Source organism: Cupressus sempervirens, chromosome 7, assembly GCF_028749045.1.
Source record: "Cupressus sempervirens isolate cs-2001-9-10 chromosome 7, ASM2874904v1, whole genome shotgun sequence".
Taxonomy (NCBI): domain Eukaryota; kingdom Viridiplantae; phylum Streptophyta; class Pinopsida; order Cupressales; family Cupressaceae; genus Cupressus; species Cupressus sempervirens.
In genome coordinates this window covers 325128967-325152584 of record NC_143124.1, presented here as the reverse complement: position 1 = coordinate 325152584, position 23618 = coordinate 325128967, and the positions used below count along the sequence as shown (strand labels likewise).

General features: G+C 34.5%; 1 pseudogene; it reads left to right on the top strand.

The window, feature by feature from the left end:
- The window catches only part of LOC149546724 (uncharacterized), a 183945-nt pseudogene that overhangs the window by 106247 nt on the left and 54080 nt on the right, over positions 1-23618 (top strand).

The following is a 23618-nucleotide window of genomic DNA, read 5'->3' as shown; positions in this document are numbered from 1 at the left end:
TAAAAAGTTAAGACATTGACCAAAACCAAAATTAATTCTAAAGTTGATCTCTTCAAAAAATATATAAACAAAATAGAGACGAATTTAGACATTTCCACTTCTAACTTTCAACTATGATCACTGATTTTTTTGTGCTTGCTCTTTGATCTGTACATGTTGTGAGTAGCTGAGTCAGGTTTGCCTTGTATGCTCTAAATGATTTGATGACCTATGCCAAGTTTTTTTTAACATGCCCGCTACCATCAAATGGGAAATGACTAAAGAGTATAAAGTCATGTTCACCATGGATCTCTTGATATTTTGAGTAGGTAAAGAAGAAAGACAACTGTAGTGCCCAATACTGATTGGGAAAGGAATTGATCTTTTGTTCCTACACCTTTTGTTTACCTGACCAATTTTCCTGCAAACTTTTGAAAGCACCAACTTGTCATCTACAAAGTGAGGCAATAGAAGAGGAAAATCTCAAAAACCTCCAATGCGGATGTAAGTGAATCGGGGGTACTGTATGAAAAAGCTACCATAAGTACTAATGAGACTAGCTACTTGAAGAGAAATTTGAAGTCCTATATCTCCTTGTAGCTCTTTGGCTCTGAGAATAGAAAAAGCATCGTTCACCTTGTAGAAGTGTGTGTTGCTTTATTTTAATTGCAACTGGGGGTAATAATTATAAATTTGCATAGTTAAGTTATACTCCCCATAAGGATTAAGACCAGGCCATGACTTCATACTAGTAATTACATACATTAGGTATGAGGACATGTAAAACCCATGATTTGCATTGAATTCGATTAACTAAGGATGAAGGGCATTACTAATCATTTCTCCCCAATCTATAAATTGTTTTCCAATGCTGATGGTACTAATGTACAAAAACATCCAATCCTGAAAGTCCTCAGTAGTTTGATTTCCCACTATCCTATTGAGGAGAATTATCATATCAAAAATGTCTTCATTAAAGATATTTCTACATAGCACTTTTGGTAACTATGATTGTCCTCTTCTAGTTTGATCCAACCAACTCTTAGTAATAACATTTAAATATGTTTTCTTATTTTGATTGAAGTATCCTTGAGCACCTTCTTTAGAGATTTCTATGAGTTCTTCTCTTACCAGCAATCTGAATGTGATGGAAATAGACACCCAATCTAGCCTCGCCATGATATTACCTCTTGAGGTCTTGATGCCCCTAGAGTTTTGATCATACACCTTGACACATTCCAAAACTAGTTCCCCACACTGAACTGTAAGTGGATGTTCTCTTGCATGAGCTAGACCACTTTCCAATGTTTTTTGTGCTAGAGGTGATCTACCTTCTTTGCTCATCATCTTCCAAAAGTTTGCAGTTTCCATATGTGTTGTCTTTGTATCTAATGTCTTGGGAAGTGTGCTTGTTAATATCATAGGAGGCTCTTTGCCTTGTAATTTATACCTCATAGTATTTCTTACCAAATTCCTTGATCAATGTTCCTTCCTCTTCATATTTTAAGACTGTTGGCTTCAAAGCATACAAATTCACCTAAAGTATCATGTCAAAATTTTCCTTCATACTTTTCAAAGTTCTTATATATATGCAGGCCTTTGACCATGAATCTTCCTTGATATGTAGCCTTTCATTCTTAGGATTTGAGATTCAAATTATGGGCTTACCAACTCATGTGCCTTGTTGGTACCAACACATATCTCTGTGGACAAGGTGGAAATATGTGTCCAAACAAATAATAGAGTACTTTGTGCCTTTGTGTTCATCATTTGTATCCTTCCTCATACTATGTGTACATTGCATAACCTCTCCAATTCCTTTCTATGGTGACATTCCTTGAGGCATTTTGTCAAACAGCTCATAAACCTTGTCAATGCTTTGTCAATGTTCAAAGCAATTATCATATGCCTAGAATGCCAGGCTCAAAGTAGCTATGGAAAGATTCATAATTTCATGAATTTATTGAAGACCCTATCCATGCAAAGGAATCAGAGGAAGTACATCATACATCACCATTTCTTTATTTTTATTGAGTGAGCAAAATAAGCATCCCTTCACTAGTTAGTAGTTGTAGGGAAATGGTATATCGCATTTTGGATGGTGTGAATAAGAAAAATCATGCACATTGATTCTCATTATATCAAGATAGTCTCCTTTCATGCATGGACTCTTAAGTCTTGGATGAATGGCATGTTGCAATCTGAGAGTTGGCATCCACATATATGCCTCCGTACTATGGTGCTCTTGCAATTGACTTAGTGTTCTCCCATTTCACTTGATGTATGGAGAAGTATCAAGTTGTGGTTCAGTTGAGATATTATGTCAAATAGCTTGTGTGAAGTGCTATAGCTTCATTCAAATTCTTTGCACATACATATTGCACTAAAATTCCAAATTTTTCTATTGATCATTTCACATTCCAAATGCATATCCATGTAGATGTTGAGCTAGATGAGAAGCCAGTAGATGGGTTATAGAACAAGGTAATATCACGTGCCTCTATTCCTCAATTCAATGTTTTTCAATGGTATTCAATAAAGTAGTTCATGTGCCTTGGATAAGATAGACTATCATTTCTATGAGACAATTGGATGAACAAGTCACATGCAATGTTAATATTTAATTAAGCATTTTTCAAATAGCTCATGGGCAATATTCTTCTTGTGGTTTCAACATTCACAACCTTCTCTACCTATGTGGAATCTAAATCCCCAAACATTGTCATCAGATACCTTTCACTTGATGCTCAAGAAAGTCACCTCATTTTCCATATTACTGCCATATGCTGCAAGTTGGTATCACTAGTCCTTACTTGGGATGTCTAATCACTTTAATGAATTCAAGTTTGAGCTTTTGGGGCTTCTAAAGGTATCACGGAATAAATTCCCACTTGATCGAGATCATCGAAGCACATTTAAGGATGCTCTACAAATATGACTTATGCATGATGACTCCAAGTTTGCTAGGCATACCTTCAAGTAGTTTGCATGTGATGTTCTTCACACAGTGTCGACTTTCAAAATATTTCTATTTGCATGGGATGATGATTTGCTGCAAACAACCTGATAATTGATTTCTCAATCTTCTCTACCTTTTCCCTCATATTCTACCAATAACTTATTTCTCATGAGGCTACATACCCAATCCTTTATTAATTAAAATATGAGGTTAGTAAGAGCAAAGACACAACCAAAACTTTAACTTCTTTCTAGAAGTTTTAGTACATAGTGAGAGGTAAGTTAGAGTAAGTGGAGAGATAAAAGAGCTTTAGTACATAGTGAAAAGAATCTAAATCTAAACTTCTTTCTAGAATGTGGACGGAGATAGTATGTAGAGAGAGATGGATTTGGTATGGGGAAGAGAAACTCTTAGTACAGGGAGAGAGAAAGTACGTGGAGAGAGAAGGTTTTTGAATTGTGGGGAATTAATCTCTCTCTCCATCTCTCTATCTCTGAAATTAATTTAACTAACTCTCCCACTAAAATATTTGGGTAACATGGTTGTGATCAGTTACAGGGATTCTTGGTGAAGCATTATGTTTATTTTGTTCCTGGGAGCAAGCATGCTACTTGGGTTGTTGAGATTCATTTGATTCTGATGTTTGAGTGGATTAAGCATAGATGGTTGATGAACAGATTTGTTCTCTTGCCCTTTATGGATTGGAAGCCTTTGGTGAAGATTAAGATGGTTGCAAATATTTTTTTGGCATCAAAGTGTGGGACACATTTTCTATCTACTTGGGGAGTCTGATGCAAGAGCATCTTGCATCAGAAAATTAAGGGGGGCATAATTTTAAAAATAAAATTAAAAAGGAAGAAAATTTTATTTAAAAAAGAAAAAAATAATTATAATTTTTAAAAAATAAAGAAATTTTTAAAAAAATTGTGGAGGAGAAAGAAAGTGTGAAAATTAGAAGAAAAATAATAAATAAATAAATTAAAATGGAGGAAATACAAAAAAAGACATTTAATAGGTGGCATTATTAAATGTAACTTGTGGCTTGAGGGTTTATTTAATGTAACTTGTTAGGCTGACTTATGGCTTGGTTTGGTATAAGTAGAGGGCCTTGTCATTATTCATCATCCAGCATTAAGGAAATCAACTAGAGAGGAGTAGCTGAGAGGAGCGAAATTTGAGAAGAGATAGTAGCTATGGCTTGTGAAACAAGAAGGTTGCTTGGTGGCTTGTGAGCACAAATTTATATTATTCTTGGGGTTTTTTACTAAATTGTGGATCTGGACTAGCTAGGGTTTGGATCTTGTGATATCTTGTAGGATTACTATTGTAATTGCTTATGCATTTGGTAATAACCTAGAAGGCCTTAAAACTGGGCATGTTCATGTATATAAATCTTATGGTTATATAATGAGAATTGGTATTATTTTGGATCTAAATATTTGTGTTATTGTGTATCTTCCTTTGTGTGGTTATTTTCTAGGGGCCAGGATATCTCCTTTGGGGATTCTCCTGCCTTACACTGCATCAAACCTCCTAGTACTGGAAGGGGTTACTATATGAACTTTTGTTATATTTATTTCCTCTTCATCATTTTCCTTCTATACTGGTCACATGACAATAGTTTGAACTCGGGATACTAGAACATATGGTGCATTCACTAATTGTCCTACTACTGTGACTCCTTGTGAAGTCCCAACTTCAACTGTTAAGGGTTTAGCCATCAACACTTATGTCTGACCACTAGCCCTAATTTTTGGAATTCTTTATAATAACTAAGAGGGGGGAGGTGAATCAGTTATCCAAGGTCCAGATGTACAAATAAAAATTTTCAATTCTTAGCAAACCCATATCCATAAAACCTTATCATGCATGCATCCATTAGACCATACAATACATAAACTTTGTAGATTACTATCCTAGGTCAAAACAACTTTGCAGAAATGTAAACATGAAATAACACAAGAACATTCACACAATTTGACACAAAGATTTAACGTGGAAACCCAATTTGGGAAAAACCACTAGTAACATGCTATTAATTTTCACTCTTTTGAAGCGATGCCTTGTGAAAGGTCAACCCTGTTAAAGGTTAAAATACAAAATGTTAAATGTAACCTAGTTAAAGGATTTCAATCACCCTGTTAGGAGCGAGCCTTGTTAGAGGACATTGGACCATTCTATTGTTTCACTCTATTAAAAGATTTACAAATGAATGTTAGGTCAACCTTAGTCCAAAGGATTTTCCCTAGACCGACACAATGATTAGAAAGTAATGCCAAGGCTTGATCTAATAACAAATTACAACTCACTTGCATATTATAGATCTATATTTCAATCCTCCATTCTACTAGGCATTCACACACTTTAGCTCTGATATCTTGTTCACCCTTCAAGCATTCATACTCTTAAGCCTTCTTGCTTTGCATGCCAACTACAATCACTTTTGTTCGGCCACTAAATGAAGCAATAACCTAGACTCTTTGTCTTCCTTAAGTTCTTGCACATGACAACCTTTTCTTCTAAATAGTTATCTCTATAAATAGAGAATTTAGATCTTTTGAAGCTTAACCATAATCACTCATCTTAGGGTTAGGTAGGATACAATGAATCTACCCACTTTTCCATTTGGTTCCTGAATCCTCTAGAAACTTCTTCTACAATCTTCCTTGAATTCACCTAAAAATGGTTTACCTTGAATTTTATGCCACCAGCTCATCATAGTTATCTTCCACATGCTGCACTCAATTCAATAAAATAAAATAGTGAGCTTAGATTCATCAAACCTTCAATTTAACATTGTTTGTTGTCACTCGGCAAGTATATTGTTCGGTCACTTGGCCAACACTAGTTCACTCTGTGAACACTAAAGTTTACTTATTCTTGGCACCAACTAAAATTTACTCAGCATATACTAACAATCATTCTGCTTGCACTATTTTTCATCTTTGCTTGACACCTCTTGATTTTCACTCGGCTTCCACTAATTTTTGCTTGGCTTGCACTAACTTCTTAGCAAGGCTTGGCAGGCACATTTCTGACTTGATCTTCTTCCAATATTAACTTGAGTAATCTTTCATTTTAGACATTAAGTAGATAAAAAATACACTATAGTATCAATGTCTTACTTGGTCTTGGTGCTTCTTTTACATACCAAATAACTCAACCTTTCTCTAGGTGCTATTGTTATCTCCTCTTTTTCAAATCCTCTTCATCAATCAACTAAATGATAGATTTCAGACCAAAAAGCAATTGTCTCACCAATAGGTAGCAGGTTTGACATCATTGATAAAGTAATGATTGTTTTATTATAGGTTCTTCACTTCAAAACAATCTCATATCAACACTAATTTCCATAGCTATTCCCACTAGTTCTTTATATTCTTCCCTTGTCATTCCTAATTCCTTCAACATTGCATCAATTTTCTTACCAAATTTATTCTTGATATCTTCATTGTGAAGTTCACTGTGAACTTCCTTAACCTTTTCATCATACATACCCATCTAGGGCACTCTATATCTCTATTAGATTCTAGAATAATCTGTGCATAGCCTTCAAACAGCTCTTTTGTCATTTCATAACCCATTAGGTTAATGAATTTAACACTTGGTTCTACTACTTCCATGATGTCACATCAATTTCAACCATGAAAAAAATGTCATCTTTATACTTTTCTACCAAAGATGGAGAGATAATATACCTTTTTTCATTATGGTTTGGAAACTCTTCATCGTTCTTGTTATATCATTAGTAATTCTTTCCTCTAATTTCTTTATGCAATAATGAGTTATCATACTCATTGTGCACTTGTTAGTGTCCCATTTCTAGTTAGGCATACCAAGGAAACTTCTAATAGCTTGAATGAATAGGCATGCCAGTAAATACTTAAATATAAATACAACATTCTTTGATTTCTTCAACTTCTCAATGTTATCTAGCAACTGCAATTTCACACATGTTAAACTTTTCCTTCTTTGATGTCATAAGGTAAGCTGCATGGATAAATCCAATAGGCATAGAGTTCACTCTAGAACTATAGTTCATATTATACTCAATAATCTTGTTAATAATGCTTACATTAGTTTCAGTTATCAAGTCAATTCTCATGTTTTTACCATCACACTTGGTTTTCAGATTTACTTCCACTAACTTCTACACATTCTTCTCATTACTAGGATTACAACCCTCATTGCTGAGACTAGTGAGTTTGTGAATCATATTATTATCAATCATGAAAGGGATATATCCTACCCAAAACATGCCTTCATGTATTCTTCTCAATATAATTATGGTCCATTCATGGTTTTCAAACTCGGTGTAAAACATATATCTGACAATATTTTGTTAGAATTCTTTAGAATAATTGAGAGGGGTGGTGAATCAGTTATTCAAGGTCAATAATGTCCAATTCAAACTTTCTAATAAAATAGAGGTGAATCAAAAGTACTATCCTTTTTACTTTCTTGTCATGCATGCAATTAAACATTAAACAATTATGAAAAGTAAACATGCATCACACCATAACACTAAGGATTTTGGTGACCCATAAACCCTCCAAGAATAAGAAGGTAAAATTGGGGTGGGGATGATAACCACAAAATAACTATGCAAATGATTTCAACCAATTCTGATGGTCTACGTTGTTAAAGGCCTGCCTTGTTAAAGGCTACAACACACTATTAAATGTGACCCTGTTAAAGGATTTCTACACCCTGTTAGGAGTGTGCCCTGTTAGAGGACTTAAGAACATTCAACTTAGAATGCCACCCTGTTAAAGGATTTACATAGAGCTATTAGGCTCACCCAAGTCCGTGGGATTTATAGTCACCTTCTCAAAAGAATCTTTCATCCCTCTCTAAGGATCTCCTATCCTCCTACTAAGGATCTCCTATCCTTCTCCTAAGGATCTCCTTATCCTTCTCTTGAGGATCTCTTTATCCTTCTCCTAGGGATCTTCTATCCTTTTCCTGAGGCTTATCCACCTAGCTGTTAAGCTAACCTAGCAATATAGGATTTCAATATCTAATACAATGGTAAGAAAGTATTATAAGGGTTTTGACCTGATAAAGACTGCAACCCTATCCTTGCAGATTTCATATCACTCTTTAGTTCTTTTCTTTGCTTGGCTTTTCTTCCTTACAGTGCTGACAGCTTGTTCACCCTTCAATATCTATCTTCTTGAGTTCTTTCACTCATAATGCCAATGCACTTAATGGTCACTTCATCAACTCAGAGTCTCGATGCTCTGTTCTTACTCCTCACTATGTCCTCTTCTTGACACTTCACACTAGTCTTCTCTTAGCTCCTTCATATGACCACTCTTCTAACCAACTCCCTCTCTCTCTCTTGATTTATGACTTGTAACTCCTTATAAAGAAGTTTTGTTCTTCATTTCCCGCTCAAATCTTAGTTTGATCTTGAGAAAATGATATTATTTTCTCTCCAAATTGTTTCTTCTAGAAAGTTCATGATAGATCCATCAACATTCTCCTTGAATTGGTTTGCATGGTTCACATGAAATTCTGTGACATCTACTCATCATCCTTATCATCCAACTAATTCACAAAATTTGATGTAACAAACTTATCGCTACTAATCTGACGAATCTTTTGACTTAACAAATAATGCAACAACTCAAGATTATTGGTTTACTGATGCTCAGCACCTTCTGTGTTACTCAGCTCCTATTTTTTGTTTAGTGGCACTCGACACCTATAGCATTTCTGCTTTGCTCGGCACTTGAAGACTTACTTGGCATCCATTACCTTTTCTGATACTCAGCACCTGAAGGATTGCTCGACACACACTGAAGTTGATCTTGCTCGGCTCTCTCCAATGAACTTAGTTAGGCTTTACAAATGACTTAGTTAAACCTTACATCTTTGATGTGTCTCACTGTGTCCATCCTCTTAGAGTATTTCATCAATACACTATTTCATCAATGGCTTAGCTAATCCTTCTACTTCATCATAACTTCAACCTTTCTCTAGATGCTCTAGTTACATCTTATTGATTGCCACCTCCTTGTCAATCAACCAATTGATAGTATTTTGATCACATAAGCAATTGTCATTCCTGCAAGTAGCAAGTTTGACATCAATGACAAAACAATGATTGAAAACATTCTTCACTAGTTCCATTCTTCATTCATGATATTTTCAATCATTTCCAACATATTTATCTCATTTAAGTGCTCAAACCCTTGCTTCAGTGACATGTCATTGTTGCAAACTAAATCTAGGTCTTTGTGGATATCACTATCACCAATACTTTTAAATTTGAAATGAATATGTTCCCTAACATCCTTGACGTGTAATACATTTTTTGATACTTGTGAAAATGCTCCTAGGGGATCATCCTCCATAGAAATATATGGGTGCTTCTTGAACTTGTACCTAGGCCTCTCACTTGCATCACATACAATAGGATTCATTGTTTGTTCAAATTAAAATCTCAATTTATGACTACACAAGTGATAAATACCTTGATTTCACAAAACTAGGGCTTTCTTCAATTCGCCGTTTAGAACACTTCAAATTTGCCTTAAATTTGCTCCAAATCTCTCCTTTAACTCTTGCACAATCGAATGGTTCTTAATAACTTGATTTCAACCTTTAAATTTGATGCAGGAGCATCCTCGATATAAGAGCAATTTTGCATCACCCAAAATATTTTTATTTCAGTCTTTTCTATTTTAATAAGGACTAGTAGACAGAGAGTTGCTATTTCTGGGAGCTTGCTATTTTTAGTAAGTTTGTCATACAAGCTCAAAATATTCTCATTTCTACATGAAGGTTCATTTTAGAGTTATAAGCCTACCATAAAAATCTCATTGTTCCAACTTAAGTATCAAAGAAGTTATTGCAAATTTTCGGTGGATAAATTTGCAAAACAAATATTTAGGCTCACCATTGGAGGCCTTAGAGTGCCCGAATGAGGTCCAAAAATTAGACTAAAGGGTGTCATCGCAGTTCCAAGCCTATAGATCACGAGTTGGCATTTTTGAAAAGTGGTTATAATAGTCAATCAGAGCAATGGTTCAAGAGTTATGGCCTTACAAAGTTGGGCTACACAAAATTCCTAAAATGAATGTCAAAGATGTATTTGGCCAAGCCTATATGTATTGTTATGGTTTATCGGCCCTATGTATTAATTTTCAATGTCTAGAACCTTCCTGAGTAGCATAAAATTGCCTATTTAAGAAAGGCCTAGACATTGTCTAGAACAACTCTGGGTGATAGTTCACAACTTGTCTTGCAAATTATTGTAATAAAGATGCCCATGTGGGTTAGCATATTGTACTTGTGAATTCTATAATTTTGCATTTCCAATACAAATAAGAAGTCCATGTTTTATTCTCTCATTTGATGTTATTTCTATGTTTCTATTATGTATTTATGATATTAAGGGAAGCACCCTTCATCAAGTGGTATCAGAGCTAGAGTTCTTGAGTGTGTGGACAGATCAACAACTTTTAGGTAGTTCACACCAAGATCATGGTTTGGGTTGAGCGTGTAGACAGGTCACCGATTGAGACATAGTTTGCACTAAGGTTTCAAAAAAATTACAAAAATGCCTCCATGAAGAGAACATGCAGAAGAGCTATAGGTGTTACACCTAAGGATTTCTCAACCCTCCAAAGACAAATGCAAGCACTAGAATAAAAAATGCATAGAGGAATAAATCTTCCTATAAAAGATGAAAGTGAGGATGAAGACGAAGTAGAATAAAATGTTGAACCTGAGGCAGTTCTAAACCCAGAGGAAGAGAGGATTTTTAGGTCCATCTCCAAGATTGGAAAAAGACCTAAGTTTGAAGTTCCCATATTTTTGAGAAATCTTAACCTAGAGGAGCTGATCGATTGGATCAATGAATTAGAGGAGTACTTTGAGTATGAAGATATTAAGGATCCTGATAGGGTCAAGTTTGCAAAGGCAAAACTGAAGGGACATGCAAAGATCTAGTGGCAGGAGGTTCAGTCAAAGTAAAATAGAAAGGGAAAGGACAAAATCACTAGATGGGATCGGATGGTAGCTAAACTGAAGTGATAATTCATTCTTGTGGATTACGAGCTTGATCTATTAAAGAAAATGCAAGGGTTGAAGCATAGTGGGAAAATATATTCAAGAGTATACTGAAGAGTTCTACCAAGTTCTCATAAGAACCGGCCATGCAAAAGTTGATAAGAAAAAAGTGGCTCGTTATCTTAATGGGTTAAGGCCAAGTATTCAGGATGAGATGAGTCTGGTTCAAATGAACATTATTGAAGAGGTGTACTAGTTTTCCCTAAGAGTTGAAGAAAAATTGAACATGAAGTTTGACAACAAGAATAATAGAAGAGGTCGTGGTGGAAGATCTGGTGGATGATTTTATGGACACTATAATGATGATTAGAAGAACAAGGACGAGGCTGCGAGCAGTAGTCAGAACTAGAGGGAAAACAATTGTAATGATTTCCATGATCAAAACAATAGAGTTCAGAGAGGAAGAGGAAGAGGACAAGGATCTAGAAGAGGAGGCTTTCGTGGGAAATGTTTTCACTATAGAGAAGAATGGCATAGAGCATTTGAATGTACCAAGCACCAAGGAAGGACAGATTGAAGAACAAAAGGCCAAGCCAGAGTTGCACATGTTGATGAAGATGCCAAATCCTCACATTATGAAGATGTTGAAAGAGAATTCCTAGTTAACAAAAGAGTCCTATTGAGTGGTGAGAATGAACTTGATCAAAGAAGGAGCTTGTTTCACACAAGGTGCAGATGTGAAGATAAGCGTCATGATGTAGTCATTGATCTGGTGGAAGTATTGACAATCTGGTGTTAGAAATGATGGTCACAAAGTTGAAGCTGAAGAGATAGAAACACCCATATCCATACCATATTTCTTGGGTGCAAGTGACCACAAGGTCATGGTCAATGAGCAGTGCTCAGTGAAGTTTAAGATTGGAAGCTACTACGATGAGGTACTTTGTGATATCATGCCTATGGACATATGTCATATGTTGTTGGGTAAGCTATGGCAATTTGATAGGCATGTTGTACACGATGGGCGAGCAAATACCTACACTCTGAGCAAGGATGAAGTGAAACATAAGTTGAAGCCATTGAAGGAGAAAGAAGAAAAGGTATGTAGTGCTACCAGAATATGTTTTGTTGATAGAAAAGAGCTTCTCAAAGGTATGAAGTGTGAGTATACATGTTTTTCTATAATTCTAAAAGATAGTAAAGAAGAAGTAGAGGAGGTACCTATAGAAGTTGCAGATATGTTGGGAGAATTTTTTGACATTGTATCCGATAATATACTTGATGGATTGCCCCCAATGAGGAGATTAGTCATCAAATGGATTTGGTTCGAAGAGCCAATTTTCCAAACAAGGTAGTGCACAAAATGACTAGTAGAAAGTGAAGAGTTAAATAAACAAGTTCATGAGTTGTTGCAAAAGGGATTGATTTGAGAGTCTAAGTAAATGTGTTGTACCAAAAGTATTAGCACCAAAAAAGAATGGAGAACAGAGGATATGCATAAATTCTTGTGCTATCAACAAGATCACAATCAATTACATATTCTCATTGCCAAGGATGGATGATATTATGGACTATTTGAGTGGAGCTAAGTATTTTACAAAGATAGATTTGAAGATTGGGTACCATCATATTCATATCAGAGAAGGTGACTAGTGGAAGATTTATTTCAAGACAAAAGAACTAGACGAGTGGTTAGTCATGTCTTTTGGGCTAACCAATGTGCTAAGCACTTTTATGCAACTCATAAATGAGGTACTAAAGGATTTTTTGAGTAAGTTTGTCAATGTTTACCTAGATGATATTTTGATCTTTCATAAGACATTGGAGGAGAATTTGATCCATATTTGCAAGGTGTTTGATAACTCGAGGGGAGAAAATTTGCCAATAAACCTGAAGAAGTACAATTTTGTAAAGGAGTTGGTGTACCTAGGATTTGTAGTCTCATTAGAAGGTCTAAAAATGGACCAAAGAAAGTGAAGGTTATCCCTGAATTACTCCAAAGAGTGTGACAAAGTGAAGATCTTTTCATGGACTAGCTAGTTTTTACAGAAAGTTCATAAGAGGTTTTAGCAGTATTTGTGGACCCTTGACTAAAACAATGAGAGATGATAGAAAAGAATTTAAGTGGACTGTGGGAGTAGATAAGATTTTTAATCAGTTGAAACAAAAAGTTACTAAGAAGCCTATTTTAGCACTTCCTAATTTTAACAAGGTGTTTCAAGTAGATTATGATACTAGCTGTACTACAATAGGAGTCATTTTGAGCCAAGAAGGTAGACCTGTTGCTTATTTTACTGAGAAGTTGAATGATGCAAAGAGAAAATATTTTGTTTATAATCAGGAAATACTTCAAGCACTGAAGAATTGGAGACACTATCTTCTTCCTAAGGAGTTTTTTTTGTATGCTAATCATCAAGCTCCACAATATTTGAATAATCAAGGAAAATTAAACCAAAGGCATTTGAAGTGGGTTGAGTTTTTGTAGAGTTATACATTTTTTCTGAAACACAGGAGAGGGAAGTCTAACAAAGTTGCAGATGCTCTTAGTAGAAGACAAATTTTGCTTATAGAAATGCAAATAGAGGTGGTTGGGTTCAAGGAACTTAGTACTTTGTATTTAGATGATCCTAATTTTGGTGAAGTGTGGAAGGCTTGTATAGAACCTATTACACTTGATAGGACAAAGTCATTGGATTTCATGATCTAGGATAGTATGTTGTTCAAAGGAAACCAGTTGTGTGTTCCTAGAAGTTCAATGAGAGAGAATCTCATCAAAGAGAAGCATAGTGGAGGATTGGTTGGACATTTTGGTAGAGATAAAACCATAGCTTTGGTTGCTGAGAATTATCAATGGTCATAGTTGCAGCAAGATGTGAAGAAGATTGTATAGAGTTGTAGAGTATGTCAGATGGTGAAAGGAGTAAAGTAGAATACATGCTTGTATCAGTCATTACCTGTACTAGAGAAGTCATGGGAGGATTTTAGCATGAATTTTTTTTCTTGGATTATCAGGGACATAGCGAGGGCATGATTCCATTTTTGTGGTGGTTGATAAGTTTTCAAAGATGGCACATTTTATTCCTTGCAAGAAGACAAGTGATGTTGTTCATGTGGCAGAGTTGTTCTTCAGAGAAGTGGTGAGACTATATGGTTTGTCAAAGAGTATAGTTTTAGATCGAGATACCAAATTTGTTTGGTATTTTTGGCATACATTGTGGAAGAAGTTGAAGATAGATTTGAAGTTCAGTTCATCACATCATCCATAGACTGATGGATAGATAGAAGTTATGAATCACAATTTGGGAAACTTGTTCAAATGCTTGGTTGGAGATAAGCCAAAATGATGAGATATGATTTTACCACAGGCAGAATTTGCATATAATAATTCTATCAATAGGAGTACTGGTAAATCACCATTTCAGATTGTATATGGGAGTAGTCCCAGAAATGCTTTTGAACTAAGGTAGTTGGATAAAGGAGAGATAAGTAGTGCTAAAGTAGAAGAATTTGTTGAACATCCATGAGGAGGTGAGGAAACACATCATAAAAATGAATACATAGTACAAGGCTAAGGCAGATGTGAAAAGGAGGTATAAGGAATTTCATATTGGAGATGAAGTCATGGTTCATTTGAGAAATGAGCATTTTCCAGTGGGTATATATAATAAGCTAAAGATGAAAAAGTTTGGACCATGCAAGATAGTGAAAAGGCATGATTTTGGAAATGCCTATGAAGTGGAGTTGCTCTTTGAATTCAATATTTCACCAGTATTTAATATTTTAGATTTGATAGAGTATTATGAAGGAGGTGATGGAGATGAAGTTATATAATCGTAGTAGGGTATTCCAGTAGCTAGTTTGGCTACAAAGGAGATTGAGGAGATACTAGATAGTCGTATTGGAAAAAGTACTAGGAATAGAACTTATGAAGAATACCTAGTCAAATGGAAAGGGAGGCCAATAGAGGATTCATCATGGCTAGTAAGGGAGGAGGTTAACCATCTTGGTTTTCCTCCGAACACCTGAGACATGACAAAGTCACTTCTCAAATTACCCCGGTGTCTGATGTAGGAGCATCCTGGGTGTAACAGCAATCTTGCATCACCCAAAAACATTTTTATTTCAATCTTATCTATTTTAATAAGGACTAGTAGATAGGGGGGTTTCTATTTCTAGGAGATTAAAATTTTTAGTAAGTTTGTCATACGAGCTCGAAATGTTCTCATTTTCTACAGAAAGATTCATTTTAGAGTTATAAGCCTACCATAAAATCTCATTGTTCCAACTTAAGTATCAGAGAAGTTCTTGCAGATTTTTGGTGGATAAATTTGTAGAAAAAATCTGTAGGCTCACTGTTGGAGGCCTTACAGTGCCCATATGAGGTATGAAAACTCGATGGAAGGGCACTAGCACAATTTTAAGCCTATAGATAATGAGCTGGCATTTCCAAAAAGTGGCTATAATAGCCAATCAGAGCAACAGTTCAAGAGTTATGGCCTTCCGAAGTTGGGCTACCTAAAATTCCTAAAATAAATGTCAAAGATATGTTTGGTCGACTCTATATGTATTGTTAGGGTCTGTTGGCCCTAGGTATTAAGTTTTGATGTCTAGAACCTTCCCGAGCAACATAAAATTGCCTATTTAAGAAAGGCCCGAACATTGTCTAGAATAGCTCTTGGTGATAGTTCGCAGCTTGTCTTGCTGATTATTGTAATGAAGGCACCCATGTGGGTTAGCATATTGTACTTCTGAATTCTATAATTCCACATGTGCGGTGCAAATAAGAAGTCCATATTTTGTTCTCGCATTTTTTGTTGTTTCTTTATTTTTGTTATATGTTTATGGTATTAAGGGGGGCACCCTTCCTCAAAATTGCTTTCAATTCATCGTTGCATTAATTGCATAAGTGCATAATCAAAAAAAGTTGTTTCTAGTTACCAGGCAACTTAATTTCTTTCGTGCACTCACATACAATTTCTATATCATCTGCTCTCTTAACCACAACTTCAACACATCACATTGTACCTCTTACTAACTGCCCAAACCTCAACTTGTTTTCTATCATCACTTCAACCTCTCTAATGCTCAATATCTTATATAAAGTACTTAATTTAGATAGGATGAATCAAATACAATTGTTGACTTCAATATGCTTCTAGATGCTTTGTTTGACTATTTTTCTACCACAACATGTGAACTAGATGGATCTTTAGCTTTGAAAAATACCTCCTTAAATTCTTCTAATGTTCCTTTATGTTGTATTTTTTAGTATCGTTGTTGCTATCTATTATTCTATCATTCCTATTTATATTCCTTCCGATGTTTGGATTCTTGTTGTTGTTCCTCATATGCATTCTGCAAAATCTTTCTATATGGCCAAAGATGTTTCACAACATACTGGTGCATTATTTTCAAAGCTGGGTCTAGGCTGGTTTACAGGTGCTCTACAATTTATGGCTAAATGTCCAAAGTTGTTACACTTGTAACACACAATGTTATTCCTCACTTCATTGTTTCCTTCTTTAGATCTCCTTCATGTAGGGTTAGTACCTCTAAACATTCTACTATTTCTATAATTGTTATCAAACTTAGGTTTTTTACAATTAACTTCTCTATGACCAAAACCATGAAAATTATAACAATAAGATCATAATTAGTTTGAATGATTTACATGTGTAGTTTCTTTTCATATGACCAACTTCATTGCATGCATAACATCTACCTTTGAATTAATATCTCACTTATTGAGGTGATTCAACTTGCTCATATTTCTTAGGTTCATCAACTTGTTCGGGTTGCTTGACTTGCTCAACCTCCTTAGGTGCATTAACAAATTGATTTGACTCAATCTTGTTTAGATCTTACTTTTCTTGCTTAGGCTTATGAATTTCAAGATTAGGTGCCTTTCTAGCTTTAGATTTCTTAGTTGATTTTTCTCCAATGAAATATCCAAGACCGGTCTTATCATATGAAGGTCTCTGAAAAGACATTTGTTCATCAATCCTTTCACTACTAAAATATGATCTCTCAAGTTGTTGCTTAGATTGGGTTAACTCTCCTTTCACAATAGTATTATATTTCTCAAGTTTTGCATACTACAACTTAATGGATTCAAGCTCAAATGCAACTTTTGTAAGGTTGGATCTTAGATCTAAATTCTAAAATTTTAGATTTGACTCAATTTTGTTATCATCTTTCTTTAGGCTCAATTTCAAATCAATAATCTTCAGTTCATGCTTCAAGATCTCTTTTTCTTTCTTCAGTCTTGAAACTTCATCATTGTCCTTGATTTGATCCTTAGACTCTTTCTTGGAATTGAGATGATCAATCTTGTCTTTTACCTTTTCGGCTCTTTCTTGGACTTGATATGATCAATCTTGTTGTTCACCTTTCCAATGTAGTCTTTTGCATCCTCATATCTTTCTTTCAAAGCGTCTCTTTTTTCACTAAGAATATCAATCTACTCAAGAGCTTTTTCTAGGTTCTTCTATAATTGTTCCATATCCATAGGGAATTTACTCGAGCTATTAAGCTTCTTCTAAGTAACTATGCTTTGATACCAATTGTTAGAAATGAGAAATATTGATCGCAGGGAGGTGAATCAGTATTTTACAAACTTTAGCCCAAAATTGGATATTGTTAACAATCTTATAACTTACATATGAAAGTAAACTAACTATATTGAGTAGTAGACATAACCATGCAATAAGAGAACTTATATCACCATATTTTGTTGACTAGGGAAACCTTGGCCAAGAAAAAATCCTAGTGGGGATGTAACTGACAAAATGATCCACTAATCAAAAGTATCTTGTGAAAGATATTGACCTTGTTAGGAGTATATTACAATCGTATAGTGTCTCAATCCTTGTTAAAGGAATTAGGCCTTGTTAGAAGCCTCAACCACGTTAGGAATTGTTATATGCAAATACAAAATGTATGCAAGATGAGGTCAATGCCCAAACATGCAACATACAATGTAGTTCCTTCAATGCAAAGATATAGATACAAAAACCTCTTTTTATGGCAGCTAATATCTTCAATATCTGATACTATCTTTATTGCTCAAAAAAAATTCTTTCCTCTAATAAACACATCGAATTAGCTCATATTCACTCTCATAATTTCCACGACCTTATCTTTTTCGATCTTGGATATGCATGGGATGTCCTTTGCCCAAATCAGTTATAGGAAAGGAAAAATTATGAAACCATATTTTCATCCTCGAGCTTTGGAGGTTTTGAATGTGATGAAAGGCACTCTGTGAGCTAGATTTATTGATACACAAAATTGGTTTTCTGAAGAGAGACTAGTACAAAGATACAATTTCAATTTTTAAGGTGGGTGAGCTATCAAAGCATGGGGATGGTATAAACATTGAATCCTCTCCTTCAAGAGATAATAGACAAAGCCATAATGTATATGAACCAAACACAAAATCAAATCCTTTTGGGCAAAAATATGCTTCAAATGTTAAAATGACGCATTTCAATAAACAATCAAGGAGGGTCAAGCAACCGATCTTTGACATTTGCTATGGTATCGTGGATTTTTAGTGAGTTTTTTGTAGCACTATTTGAGTTTATGTTGAAGTTCAAATATTCTCCTTTGCTTAATGTGGTAGCACTGGGTGGTGAGGAAAATAGAGGTTTGCCAATGGAAGCATTACACAGGAAAAAGAGATATTCAACAATGTGAATTAGGGGCATGGGAAGTGATGAAGGGTGCTCCCCTTAATACCTTATACACATAACTTAAACAAAGAAATAACAATAATTTGCGAGAACAAAATATGGGTGTCTTATTCTCACCGCAAATGCAAAATTATAGAATTTAGAATTACAATATGCTAACCAACCTGGGTGCCTTCATTACAAATCTGCAAGACAAAGCTATGAGCTATCACCTAGAGTTGTCCTAGACAATCTATGGGCATTTCTTAAATAGGCAATTTTATGTTGCCCGGAAAGGTCCTAGACACTCAAACTTAATACCTAGGGTTGACATACCCAAAAAATACACAATCCATTTATTTTGGAAGTTTCGGTTGACCCAACTTTGGAAGGCCATAACTTTTAAAGCATTGCTTTGATTTATATTATAACCCCTTTTTGGAATCCTCAACTCTTGATTTACAGGGTTGGATGGGTGCTTGCATCGACCCGAATCATGCCTTTTCACTACCTTGCATGGTCCAAACTTATTCATTTTTAGCTTATTATATGTACCCACTAAAATCTCTCCTTCCTCAAACGAACCATGACTTTATCTCCAATCTTAAATTCCTTATACCTCCTTTTCACATCTGCCCTAGCCTTGTATTGTGTATTCATCTTTATAATATGCTTCATCACCTCTTCATGGATATTTTTCAAATGTTCAACAAAATCTTTGGCTTCAGCACTACTTGTGAGGCCTCGCCCCAACCCTTCGTAGCCTTAGTTATTACTTTATCATTTTGATACTCACGACTCAAGATGTCGAGACATTATTAGATACCTGAACATATCATATTATTTCATGTTGTGTGATGTTATTTTCAGATATTTGATGTTTGTCATTTAATGTTTTATGTATATGTATGTTGATGAAATCAGTAAATGTAGCATCGATACTTTGATTTTAAGATATTTTAAATGGTTAAGAATTGAATAAGATGTGAGGAACCCTGATTTTGTTATAGATGGTTGTTTTAAATTTATGTGATTCCTGATACATATATATACATATGTACATGTGATTTTCGGGAGTACTAATGTGTGCAATGAGTGTGCAGATATTTCAGTCGAGGAAACCCACAGAGGAAACAGAATTGATCCCTATGTGCTAATTTTGGAAACCTTGTTGTTCGTAATTCAAGTATTGTATTGTGAGATGTATGTATGTATCTTTCTGTGTTAAGTGAATGTTAGTGTTCGTAACTATATTCTTTTAGTGTCGCTTGACACTCGTAAATTTGTTTATGTTCTTCAATGTGCTAAGTAGGGTTAGTTGTGTAACCTTTGAACCTATGTTGGTTTAAGTTAGTGTCAGTTTTCTTTTTGGCTCTTAATCGAGGTTAGTCATCTCTAATTCGGATTAGTGCTTAATCTGCATTTTAGAGTTGTTAGTTGGTCCTAATTGTTTTCCTAGCATTTGTTTGGCTCTAAACCTATTCCTAAGGTTTTAAAACTTGAAATATTTATACCCAAAGGATATGGGTATGGGTTGGGGGTCTTTTCCAACCCCTAAGCCCCTTTTATTGACTTTTGAGGCCACTCAAAAAGTCTCTTTTTTCTTTTGTGCGAAAATTGACTATGGCTACCATGAGTTGTCTCACTCCACCTCCACTTAGTGTTTAACCATAGTGTGGGTTGAGTTAGGAGCTTTTAGATTTGTAGGTGGGTGGGAGAAGTTATTGATCCCTTTGGTGGTTAATTTTGAGGCTTATTTAGAGGCCCTTCTTGGACTAGTTGAGGTTGTTACCCAATCTCTAGATTCAGAGAGGAGTCTTGGAAGATTGAAGCAAGGAAGGGGAAAACTCTACTCAAATTGGTTCATTTGCCATTACCTCTTTGTGCAGGTAGGAATTTTCATCTCCCTTGTTTAGATTTCATTCTTGTTTCATGCTTATGCTACCTTGTTGTTGTTTGAATGTTTGTATGTTTGTGGGTATGTTGGGAAGATTTGAAAACCATGTTATTTTGGATGATTTCTTTTCATGTTTATGTTTGAAATTTTGAGATTTTCTTGCATGGGTGTTTTGGTATTACTCACCCTTGGATAGGGCAGAAGTGACCAATTTTGGGAAAGGTTTGTTTAGTTGGACTCCAACCAGTGTAGAGTCTCTTCTTAGGATGAGAAGAGGGAGAAAGGGTAGGGTGTTATGGGCCCCTACCTGTCAGCACAAACCTTGTATGATTATGGTATGTTGAAATGAAAGAACGGAAGTTCTTGGTTTATAGCCCCGATTGGGCATCTGTTTGGTGTTGTGCTTGACTTCTCCTGGTTGGAAGAATCCACCTTTCCCTAGTGTTGATTCATTGTGAATCATATTGTGAAAACCATGTTTGAATATGCATGTTTGATTGTCTCTTGGTTATGCTTGGTTGTCACCCGATCAGATTCTGTTTCCTCCACAGTTCATAGAAATGTGTTGCAGAATTGGATATGGAACCCTTGTTGAGGGTCATGAAGGAAATTTCATTTAAGTGTTGTAATTCAGGATTGAAATCCTATGTAATTGGTATCTCAAAACTTTGTTCGATTAGCAATGAAGTCAGGTTTTCTTCCTGATTCTTTCCTAGCTGAGCCTTTGAATCAGGTTTGCCAATAAAAGTGGTGATTGAGTATAATTGGTTATCATGTGATTTTGATTTAAATTTAGATGGTTGCACATCAAGAATAGGATGGAATTGATGATGTTCAATTTGGTAAAATTTCAAGTTTTCTTTTATGTTGAAAATGAAAATTATGATCATGGATGTAGATTCAGTTTGCATGATTATTTGAATCAAACTATTCTTGCATTATTGATTAAAACGGATAATTCATATTTTTGGTATATTAAGTTGTAACAAGTTCTTATAGATTTGCTTTGAAAAGAAAAATTTAATTCCCCCTTGGTTATTAATCAACTGAAAATTTTATACTTAGAAAATTTAGACCAAAAATATATATATATATATATATATATATATTGGCATTGCCTTGTAATTCTATACTTAGAAAATTTCAAAAAAAAAAGTATTCCAAGAGAGTGAAAACTCTCTGGATTTTGTATGAAGAGGCAATTTAATTCCACCTCTTTGCAACAAAGAATCTTTGAAAGATTCCTTCTTATATTGTGGTTGAAAAATATGTTTAAATTAACAAATTTATGAATAAATTTATATATCAATGCAAAAATAAACTTTTAAAATATCCTAGGTTAACTACATAACTTTATGTCTTAAATGCTTACCCATTTTACCTTGGGCATCACATCTCAAATGCTATGTTTTAAAGGGTTTTATAATATATGTTTGTGCTTAGTCAACAATGATCATGGGGGGGTGACGTCACCCTGCCCCCATGTCCCATCCCCATCATCATTTTAAAACCGGGCATTCATCTTGGAGAGGGAATGCAATTAAGTTTTGGTTATAAAACAAAGTTAGCAAGTAATTCCACTTGCCTTTCTCCCCAACTACCCTCCACTGAGATCGCACGTTTTAATGAGGGAGGGGGAGCATTTAAGTTTGTTTTTAAACAAAACATGCTTGACCTTATATCTCTTGGCCACAGGTTTTGAGGGGGGTGGCTCTGCCAGCATACCCTCGGGCAAAGCGCTATCCCAAGGACAACGCTTGGGAAGCGCTTGCCCAAGGGTTAGTGGCGAATAGAGTTAGTGTAGGGGGGGAGTTAGGGTAGAGTTAGTCATGTTAGGTGTTAGGTTTTAGTAATGTTAGTTAGATCATTTTAAGTTTAGTTTAGTAATAATTTTTTTTAGATAAGTTTTTAAGTTGTTATTTGTTTAAGATAGAATTAAATTGAAGATTAGTTTAGTTTTAAATTTATGATTAGTTAATATTAGTTAGTTGGGAACTTTATCTTTTATATATAATTTAATCATTATGATCCTTTTAAATATTAAATTTTGATATATTGTTTTTATGTTGGTTTAAATTTAGTTTAAATTAGTTTATTTTATTAGTATTAAATAGTGTCTTAGATGTTAATATATTAAATAAATTTTAATTTAAAAAGTTTTAAATGTGAAATTAGTATATTTTAATTAAAACAATTTTAATGTGTCATTTATTAGTTTTAATTTAAGGTTAATTAACTATTTAAAATAAGTGTAAATATTTAGTTGTTTTATTCTAGTTATATATTATCTTTCGTAGAAATGTTGTCTATGAATTATAGATGAATTTTATGGGAAATGTTATTTTAGTAAGTGTGCTCCTTTTTTTTTTTTCATTTTGAATCATTAATCTGATATTACTTATCTGAGCATTCAAATCAATTAGTTATAATGTTAATTGATATCTTGCCTAGTAAATTTATTATTGATCAAAGTTAATGGAACTTAAATTTACTGTTCATAAGGATCAACTATTGTAATTTACATGCAATGTTTTAAAAGTTATTAAAATCTTCAAGTTTTAGGTATCTTAATTAATTCAAATTAAATTGTTAATTTAATTAATCGATTTAACAATGAACGATTTAGCTTATCAATCTTTTCCTTCATGGTGTCTTTAAAGCTGAGACGTAATCTAAATGTTTTGTTAGGGATTTTGTGTCCGCCTTTCAGTGTGCCTATATCTTTAGCTGAGAATCAACTTATCAAACTTAGTGAATTTTAATTATGGTAAAAAAAAATATTTGTGTGTTTTTGTCCACGAAGTTTGGGCATGACACTACTTATCTCTCCTTTATCCAACTACCTTAATTCTGAAGCATTTCTAGGATTGCTCCCATATATAATCTAGAATGGTGATTTACCAGTATTCCTATTAACAGAATTATTGCACTCAAATTCTACTTGTGGTAAAATCAAATCTCATCCTTTTTGTTTATCTCCCACCAAACATCTCAACAAGTTTCCCAAACTATTATTCACAACTTCTTTCTGTCCATTAGTCTATGGACGATGTGATGAATAAAACTTCAAATCTCTCTTCAATTTCTT